This window comes from Sinocyclocheilus anshuiensis, unplaced genomic scaffold (assembly GCF_001515605.1).
Source record: "Sinocyclocheilus anshuiensis isolate Anshui unplaced genomic scaffold, SAMN03320099.WGS_v1.1 scaffold457, whole genome shotgun sequence".
Classification (NCBI taxonomy): Eukaryota; Metazoa; Chordata; class Actinopteri; order Cypriniformes; family Cyprinidae; genus Sinocyclocheilus; species Sinocyclocheilus anshuiensis.
In genome coordinates this window covers 795,685-804,262 of record NW_015537939.1, presented here as the reverse complement: position 1 = coordinate 804,262, position 8,578 = coordinate 795,685, and the positions used below count along the sequence as shown (strand labels likewise).

At 38.9% G+C, this 8,578-nt stretch overlaps 1 protein-coding gene across 1 annotated transcript in view; it reads right to left on the bottom strand.

Annotated features, from left to right (window-relative positions):
- Positions 1–8,578, bottom strand: part of LOC107662559 (probable voltage-dependent N-type calcium channel subunit alpha-1B) — a 65,080-nt gene that overhangs the window by 3,973 nt on the left and 52,529 nt on the right. The window lies entirely within an intron of this gene.

Sequence of the window (8,578 nt, the reverse complement as noted above, 5' to 3'; positions counted from 1 at the left end):
GACCTCTCCCCCCCCCCCCACGGGCAGCTCTCTAAGGTCGCACGACACGACGAAGGAGGACGACCTCTTCCTCTGGAGCTCGACGATTCGGATGATTCGTGTGAAACTCGGTAAGTAGAGATGGATCTAGGGTGTCGTCACGAGCGACCTACAATCTCTTCAGGGCCATGTCCCTCCCAGTCCTTGAGGTATTCAAGATAGCCGCCCCGTCGTTGCGAGTCCAGAATGATGTTCACTCTATAGATACGTTCCTCATCAGCGAACTCTGGTGCAGGAAGAGGTACGTAATCAACACCAGACCCTGTGAGAGAAGAGACGATGGCGATCGTCGAGATGCAGAGATTTAGGCAATGACGAAATGATGGAGGAACTCCTAGAACACCTCATTCATGAATCCTTGAAATACACTGGGTGAAATGGACAATCCATACGGCATCACCTGATATTCATAGAAGCCTGATGGTGTATAAAAGGCAGTCTTGTCCTCCACTCATCTCCCTCATGAGGTTGTATGCGTGTTGCAGGTCCAGCTTGGTGAAGATTTGAGCTCCACAAAGTTGTTCACTAAAAAATGTGATGATACCAGCATTTTCCACTAGCATTTTAAGCACTGTTGAGCAGATTCTTAAACATCTCTGATTGTGTTCACGCACTCAACAGATATGTCTGTGATTGGCTACAATGATCATTGCTTCACGCTCTTCACAGAGCGCTTACACTTGGGAGCATTTGAAAGCCGCGTCTATCAGCAGATCCCTAATATATCTGCTCGTAGATGGAGCCGCTGATAGATGAAAGATGCATATTTACAATATGTTTTTGAAGCGATGATCATTGTAGCCAATCATAGACATACCTGTTGAGTAGTGGTGTTTAAGAATGCGCTCAAAATGCTAGTGGGAAATGCTGGTATCATCACATTTTTAAAATTTAAGTACCGACTCGTACTGACATCGGTACTTTTGACACTACTGCTGACAAGTTGTGCATTACTCTTATGCTTAGTTAGTTGTCTCGAACCTCTGCAATTGGTCCTTAATAGAAGACCACATGGCAAAACAAAATCATCTGCCCTTGACTGATGTATCGTCTGGTTAAAATTAAGTGATGAAATGAAGTTTTGCAGAGAAATAGCAAACCCTCAGGGTTGTGAAAAAGTTGTGAAAGAGACATCACTGGATTTTAAAGTTTTATGTAAACTCCAGCCAAGGGACTTTTGCAAATAGCAGTCAATAATTTCTGCTAGATGAAGCATATCTGAGATACCAAGCAGGTCTGTGAAATTGTAGATTTACTTCAAGTCAAGTCAAGTTGAGCTTTATTGTCATTCTGCTTAGCCTAGCTCGTGTGCCTCCACGCTTGCCGCGCTTCTGTCCCCTCTCACATCGCCGGCGTCGCCGTGTTGTGCGGGTAGCATCAGCAGGCGAGGCCGCGGTCTCGGGGTTCGGCTTCAGCAGCAGACAGAGGCCTCGTAGCTTCTCAGTAGTCACCGGCGAAAGCTGTTGTTTGTACTCACTGCCGATTTCCAGAAGGCTCTGTCGATCATAGATGTGTTTCCGAGTGTTTATCTGTTGATTTTGCGATAAGATGAGACTGTTTGAAGACGAGGAAACGAGACTAACAGACATAAAAACACCGTTTTTGGGACCCGGAGTAGCCGCTGTGTCCGACCGCGCCGCCATCTTGGATTTCTTGGATTACTTCATCACAATGCAAAAGCTGCTTGCTTTCCTTTCAACAGTCTCAAAAAACTTGACCATTAAATCCAAGAAAAAATAATCAACAACATGGTCAAAAATAAGACAAAGATTAGGTATAATATATTAGAGGTGTGAGACTTTTTTCAAGCAACTACAGTACAAAAAGGGAGCAAAAACAAAAAGCATATTAATCATATTCCCCTTAATCTGTTTCAATGTAACACTGTACACTCTAAAAAATGCTTGGTTGTTTCAACCCAACTTTGGGTCAAATATGGACTAACCCAACCGTTGGGTTAAATTTTTACATTACATTTTTAACCCAACGGTTGGGTTAGTCCATATTTGACCCAAAGTTGGGTTGAAACAACCCAGCATTTTTTAGAGTGTACTTTATCTAATTTATCTTCTTTAATACTCCATCCTTAAAGGCTTTTGTAACACTTCCTTAAAACAGTGTGCAAACATACATCTACTTGATCTATAAACTCTGATTACCATAACACTTTATTCAGCATTATGCACAGTTAACTGAATAAAGTGTCAGATAAAGTAAGTAAAGTATAATATTTATTCTATAAGTCCTTAGATGGACACAAACTATATTATAAGCTAATCTATTCTGCTATCATGAAGACCATATATCTTTTTCTTTCTCTTACTCTCATTCCAAGATAGTGGACTGTGGGGTGAATTCAAAATTTAAGAATTAATTGCATCATTTATTTGATTTAGCACCTGATTCACTAAATTAAATATGTGGTATACATTACTGGAACTGTACAGCATTGGTCTAATATTGTGACCTATATACCTGAATCAGCTTTTTAAAATGCTGGAAGTGTCCAGACTGCACTGAGGGTCTGGATAGACATAACGTTTTTCTCCATCATTTGATCGTCATTCAATAATTATTGCTGCTGCACCTTTTTGGGCAAGTATGCCATTATTAGTTATAATGAAAGCAACCGGCTTATGTGGCTTAACTTAGCATTATTTTAGTACAATAACTCCTAGTTAAACTGGACTGCAGAGTAAAAAAAGACACATGCATTTCCATCTGTGCATATTTTTTCACTGCAATAAGTTATATCCAAAAACGAGAAGGAGAAAGAAGGGAAAACGCCTGCATGCCTCCAAATATGACTGTACTCCATCCTGCTCCCAACAGGCTATTTTAAAAGATGTTTAATGAGCTCAGAGATGGGTCTGACAGCCCAGGACGGCCGGCTGACAGGGTCAAGGTGCACAGGGGCTTGGTGACTCAGCCTGCAGTAACAAGACCAAAAACACTGATTACACTGAAACACTCACACACACTGGCTACTGGAATAGCATGACAACTGGTGACTGGCATTTTAGTGTAACATAACAATTAACACATGGTCTCACAGGCCTACAGAACACATAATGTCTCATCTTGGGCAGCATGCTCTTATACATCAATAAAACAACACCTTATTACGACCTCGGTGGGAGTTGACTGTTTTATAGAGTCAACATTACAAATGCTTAACCAGAAGGTAGATACAATAATTAAAGATGCTGTAGGTAGAACAACATTAAGATAAGAATAATTCAAAATCACCACAAAGAGGTGCCTCATAATTATTTCAGAAATTAGACCTAAGACCTTTCAAAAGGGTTGTTTTGTTGCAAAATCCAATTTTCAGGAGCAGTGATTGAAGGAAAACCAATCTAGTTTCTGCCTATTTAACGCTGAGCTCCATTAAAAGTCGGACGTGGGTTATTCCTATATCTTCTGAATAAAAAAGGTGTTCCATTGCATTCACATTATCCAAAAAAGAAAAAGAAACAAATATAAAAAAAAATAAAATAAAAACATAAAAGATCATTTAAATTGATTTTACGATAAATAAATAAATTAATAAATAAATTTCTCTCCAACAACAGCAACATCTCTCCAACAGGTAGTGTTGCTCCACCACAGGGGATCTGACCAGAATCCCCAAACAAGCATAACACAGCAGTGGTAATTAAGCAGAAACCGATTAATCTCTAGCACAGCGAGAGCGTAATAAAACTAACAGGCATGAAATGAGGACTGCCGCCCCCGCTGGCTTGTTTGGGCCCGAGCTCATTATGGGTGAGGATAATATACCAGTGGAGCTCCTTAGGTTGAGGAACTTACACTAACCTCTGGCTCTCTGCCTGTCTGTCATTTATTGAGCTTCAATGTGATGCTCAATTGATAGTTTTCAGGTGACGTCACTCCCGTAAAGGAATGCCCACCTGGAGGGCAGAACGAGCCTTTTCTCCACTGACTGCCATTCATTTGTACCAGGTTTGTACTAAGTACTAATGTACTAAAACAGTGATATTAATAGACCAAATTCAGTGTAAACATCATTGATGATACATATTATATACAGGCGAACAGATTCAGTCCAGAATATGAACGATACGCACTAAATTTACGTTAAGCGTTTTAGGGCCGGTTTACACGGGACGCGGCAAGCGGCTGCCGCTTTCTCTGCATTCTGTGCAGTCGAGGCATTGCTCGCGTCTTGGTCTCGAGGCAGACGTTGCCATATTTACTGTCAACAATGTCATATTTGTATTTACTAAGAACTAGCCTAAATAAACCGCAACGGAAATTTTGTGTTTGTGTTTGTGTTATTTGTTATAATATTCATGTTAGACACAGTAAACTATGACATTTTGGACGTATTTTTATTTTTACCCAGCAAAAGCTCTGAATTTTTTATTTATACCTCTGTATGAGATTTTTGATGAATCATACAACTCTGGAAATTCAATTACATTTAAAACGATCTTCTCCATCATGTTTTCAGCACTCTAATTTGAGTTCAGTGAAATGTTCCATGATTGGTCGTTTAGTTTAGTGATTGAAATATTGCTGCAGGTGCTGAATATGGATCGCAAGTGCCTATATCTTGCGTTTGCTCACATATCTTTGTTTTTTTTTTTAGAAATTATTAAATATTCGTGGATTGAAACAAATGTAAAACTGGACTGCAGTTCTATGGATGTTTTGCCCTCCAGGCTCCGCGGTAGTCACGTGACTGAAAACTATGAATAGAGAAAATGCTTTTCAATTGGTTGTGTTTAGGTGGGATTTGAATCATAGAATAAAAATCTAAAACACAGCGTCACGGTTTTGCTGCATTGGATGAACATTTGGGATATGAAAAATAATTTATGCGTATAATCCACTATAGACAATCCCATTATTCCATTGTGCTGTTCCATCACAGCACCATAAAGACATCAATCCAACGAGTCACAATTCAGCTACTCTGACATGCAATCTAAAAAATGGAGTGCTGCCATTATTCTTATTTCATGATGCGATCCATCTTGGATTCCAACCATAAATAGCATCTCAAAAAGCAACATCACACACAATGTCTTCCATAGAGTTTATCCTTAAAAAAGTATTCAGAACAACAGTTTCTCTGACTTACTACAGTAAGAGAGAGGATGATTTCAGACTTTGTGCATTTTCTATACATTAACTGGTTTGCAGTGACAAATAAATTAAAAAAAGTTTGGTATTAATATAAAAAACAAAGCACCCTACAAGATATTTTCTATCCATGTATAAGATGGAGGAAAACGTCAAACTTGCTTCTGGCTCAGCGTTGAGAAATGGCACTCATGCGGGTGACTTCTGGGAAAGATCTAAGACTTATGATGAACAATATATATATTGATTTACTCTCTATTTGTCACCAATTATAGGTCTTTGCTTGTCAATGCAGAGGGATTAAGATGTGCACTGAGCTACTTTATAAACGAGTCAGTCTCTGTGAAATAGGATTGAAGCCCCTGGGCTAAAAGGAATGGTTTAACTACAAGCTCCAGTAGTTACAAATTGGCAATAATATGATGAAGTTGGCTATGGTCTCTCAGAGACGTGTTTTTACAGTATTCCGGGAACAAAAGTTGTTTTGAAAGACCCCGTGGAATGTCTGAAGGGCCACCAGTGCAGTTTGAGAGGTTATGTGGCTCTCAAGCCCATGCTAATAAGACACTCACATATAAAGGCTGTGCAAAAGTTGCCTTGTGAAAAAGGTTTATTGCACTTAGCAAGAACACTCTGCACAGCAGGAGTGTAGAGAAAGGAGGGAGGTACTCTGCCAAAACCTTTTTCTTAAGTAATATTTGGTTGCAAAAACTGCTCATCAACATCATTTATTTATTTAGCTTGTCTGCTAGGTATAATTATTAAACTGCCTGACATAAATGAAGATTTGTCAAAATTGCAAGATTTATGACCGTTTTGGTAGCACATATACAATAACTGTATAATTTACAGAAATATTTAAAATTTTCTTTAACATTTAAAAAACATTTTAAAAATCATATGGGCAAAAAATGATTAAAATAAATTGTCTGACATATATGAGCCTTTGTCATAAATGTAATATTTGTGACAGCCTTGGTAGCATCAAAAAGTGTTTATGCATCTATTGTTCTTCTGGAGTTGTATCATTACAACTGTAATTTACAGACATATTTCAAAATTTCTTTGTAAGGAAAATCTAACATTTAAAAAAAATATATATATATGTAATGGTTTAAAATATAGTTAAAGTGTAAATTTTTATTTGATTTTATATTTTATTATTCATAGAATTTTCTGTTGAAAACAACATCAAGTTGCTTAATCCTAGCAAGCAGAAAACACCCTTACTGTTCAGTCCTGCAAATAAAGTTAAATTTCAATGAAAAAAACGCTGAGTGTGATTAAAAAGGAAAAATGTTTACTTAATATTAGCATTCCAATTGTTCATTTGAGAGGTTCTATCATGGTTAGGATGCTAGAATGAAGTAGATGATGCAGCTCACTGGGTTTTGGAACAGAGCTCATGTGTTAAAAAGTGGGTGGGTGAAAGTGAGAGAAAGAGAGAGGGTATCAGCATAACCAGCAGCCCTCCGCATATGACAGGAACAGGTTGGCAGCATACAGTCTGAGTTCAGCTTAGCATAATTCTCGTCTCAGTCTGTGGCGGGAGGGGGAGCGGTGTGGGAACAGGGTGGCATATGCAGCCCCACACCATGTTCTGGCAGCCTGACGCTCTGCACACATTTGTAAATTGTAAGGAGAAGGGGAGCAGGTGAAACTACAGCAGTCTGTCTTTTCTGTCAATCAGCAGGGTTTATACTACGCTCCCTGAAAGTGTTACTGAGACTGTCTATGCCAGCGTTTATTCTGAACGTGATGTCTCTATAATGACTGACCTGTGGTAAAAACAGATGGCCGCAGTAGGGTTTTCCATTACTGTGGAATTCCTGCTTATCATAAAAGTACTTTTGCATGTTTAACTGTGTACAATTAAACTATGCAAACTTCTTTCCCTTTTCCACTTTGTACTCACATCAGCATGCACAGATTCTAGCACCTTTACGGAAAGACAGTCTCCTGAGCTCAACACTCAGACAAGCAGAACACAGACTGTCAGATGCTCTAAAACATAACAAAATTTAGAAACAAAGAAAAGCCTTTGAGATTACACAAACAATATTCCACATCCATATTCAAGACTATGTATGTCTGTAAATGCATGTTTGTTTGTGTGAATGTTAAAGGAATAGTTTACCTAAAAATGAAAGTTACTCTATGCCATTGTTCACTCGCCCTCATGTTCCATGTTCCACCTTTAACTTTCTTCTGGGAAGTATATTTAATACTTTCAGCATATTAAAAATCTAGTTCAGATTTTGTCATCTTATATGTCATGCGATGGTGATTAATGCCAAGTTCCAAAATGACATGCAAATCCATGGATGTTGAGATAAAGGAAAAAAACAGGCATCTGAAAGTTACGACTGGCAATTGGCCCTTCGAAAAAACCTGCCCTCCTTAGTTACTGTTGCTATGTCCGACAAGCCATGCCGCTCTCACACTACATGCCATATTCTCACGCAGTGAAAAATACATCGCGGAGCAGAGAGGAAACTGACAATGCGCCGACAGACAAGACAGAGCTGGTTACTTCTGGTATGAAACAAGGTCTCAGGTGTCAAATTTGGTAATTTTTTAAGAAATTCAAACAATAAATACCGTTTTGTGGCTCTTTAATGTGTAGTGACAGATCACTGTAGCGCCTCAGTTCAAATGGTACATGAAACGATCGTCCTTTCATATTTACTTAAAGCATGAAATAAACATGAATGAACATCAGAATGTATTTTATTTCAACTGCGGAAAGATGTCAATGCACACCATTTTTCAAGTTTAAGTCCAAAGAAGTTAATCTACTCTCCGGTCTGATTAGTTTGTCAGACAAAATGGTGGATTTGGCATTATGACTGGTCAGATCACCTGTCAATCAAGCTCTTAGTGAAGGGTCAATTAGCTGGGAAACTCTGGATGGTGCAGGCTAATAGGCCCTTTACCTGCAATCTGCTAGCAATCACAATTTATTACATGGCACAAGCTGATTGGCCTGTGCTGATTCTGCAGCCAGTGAACTTGCTTGCTCAACATTTAAATAGACTGGTTCAGTGTTTGCTGAAAGCTGGCTGCTATTAAAGTTCATCCAAAACCCTCCACCTCCCCCAGCACCACCAGTCTAGATCTGCTATCTGTAGATTTGTGTATGCCTATTCATGCAGCATATCTTACATGCTCACAGCAGCATGTCTGTGTATCTATTGGCAGTAGCAAGTCCATACTTGTTCTGCAGCAGCGTACGTAGCCTAGACAATTATGCTGCACCAGAAGCCTGTCCGAAATCAGTTTTAGAATGTACTGTAGTTTCAAATGTAAACTCAGCCTGAGATGTCATTGGTTTATAGGGTAGTAGACACAGCCATTGAAAACTCAAAACATAGTGCACACATTTGATATTTGACCATTCTTTTTTGCCATTTGGCATTATAATTCA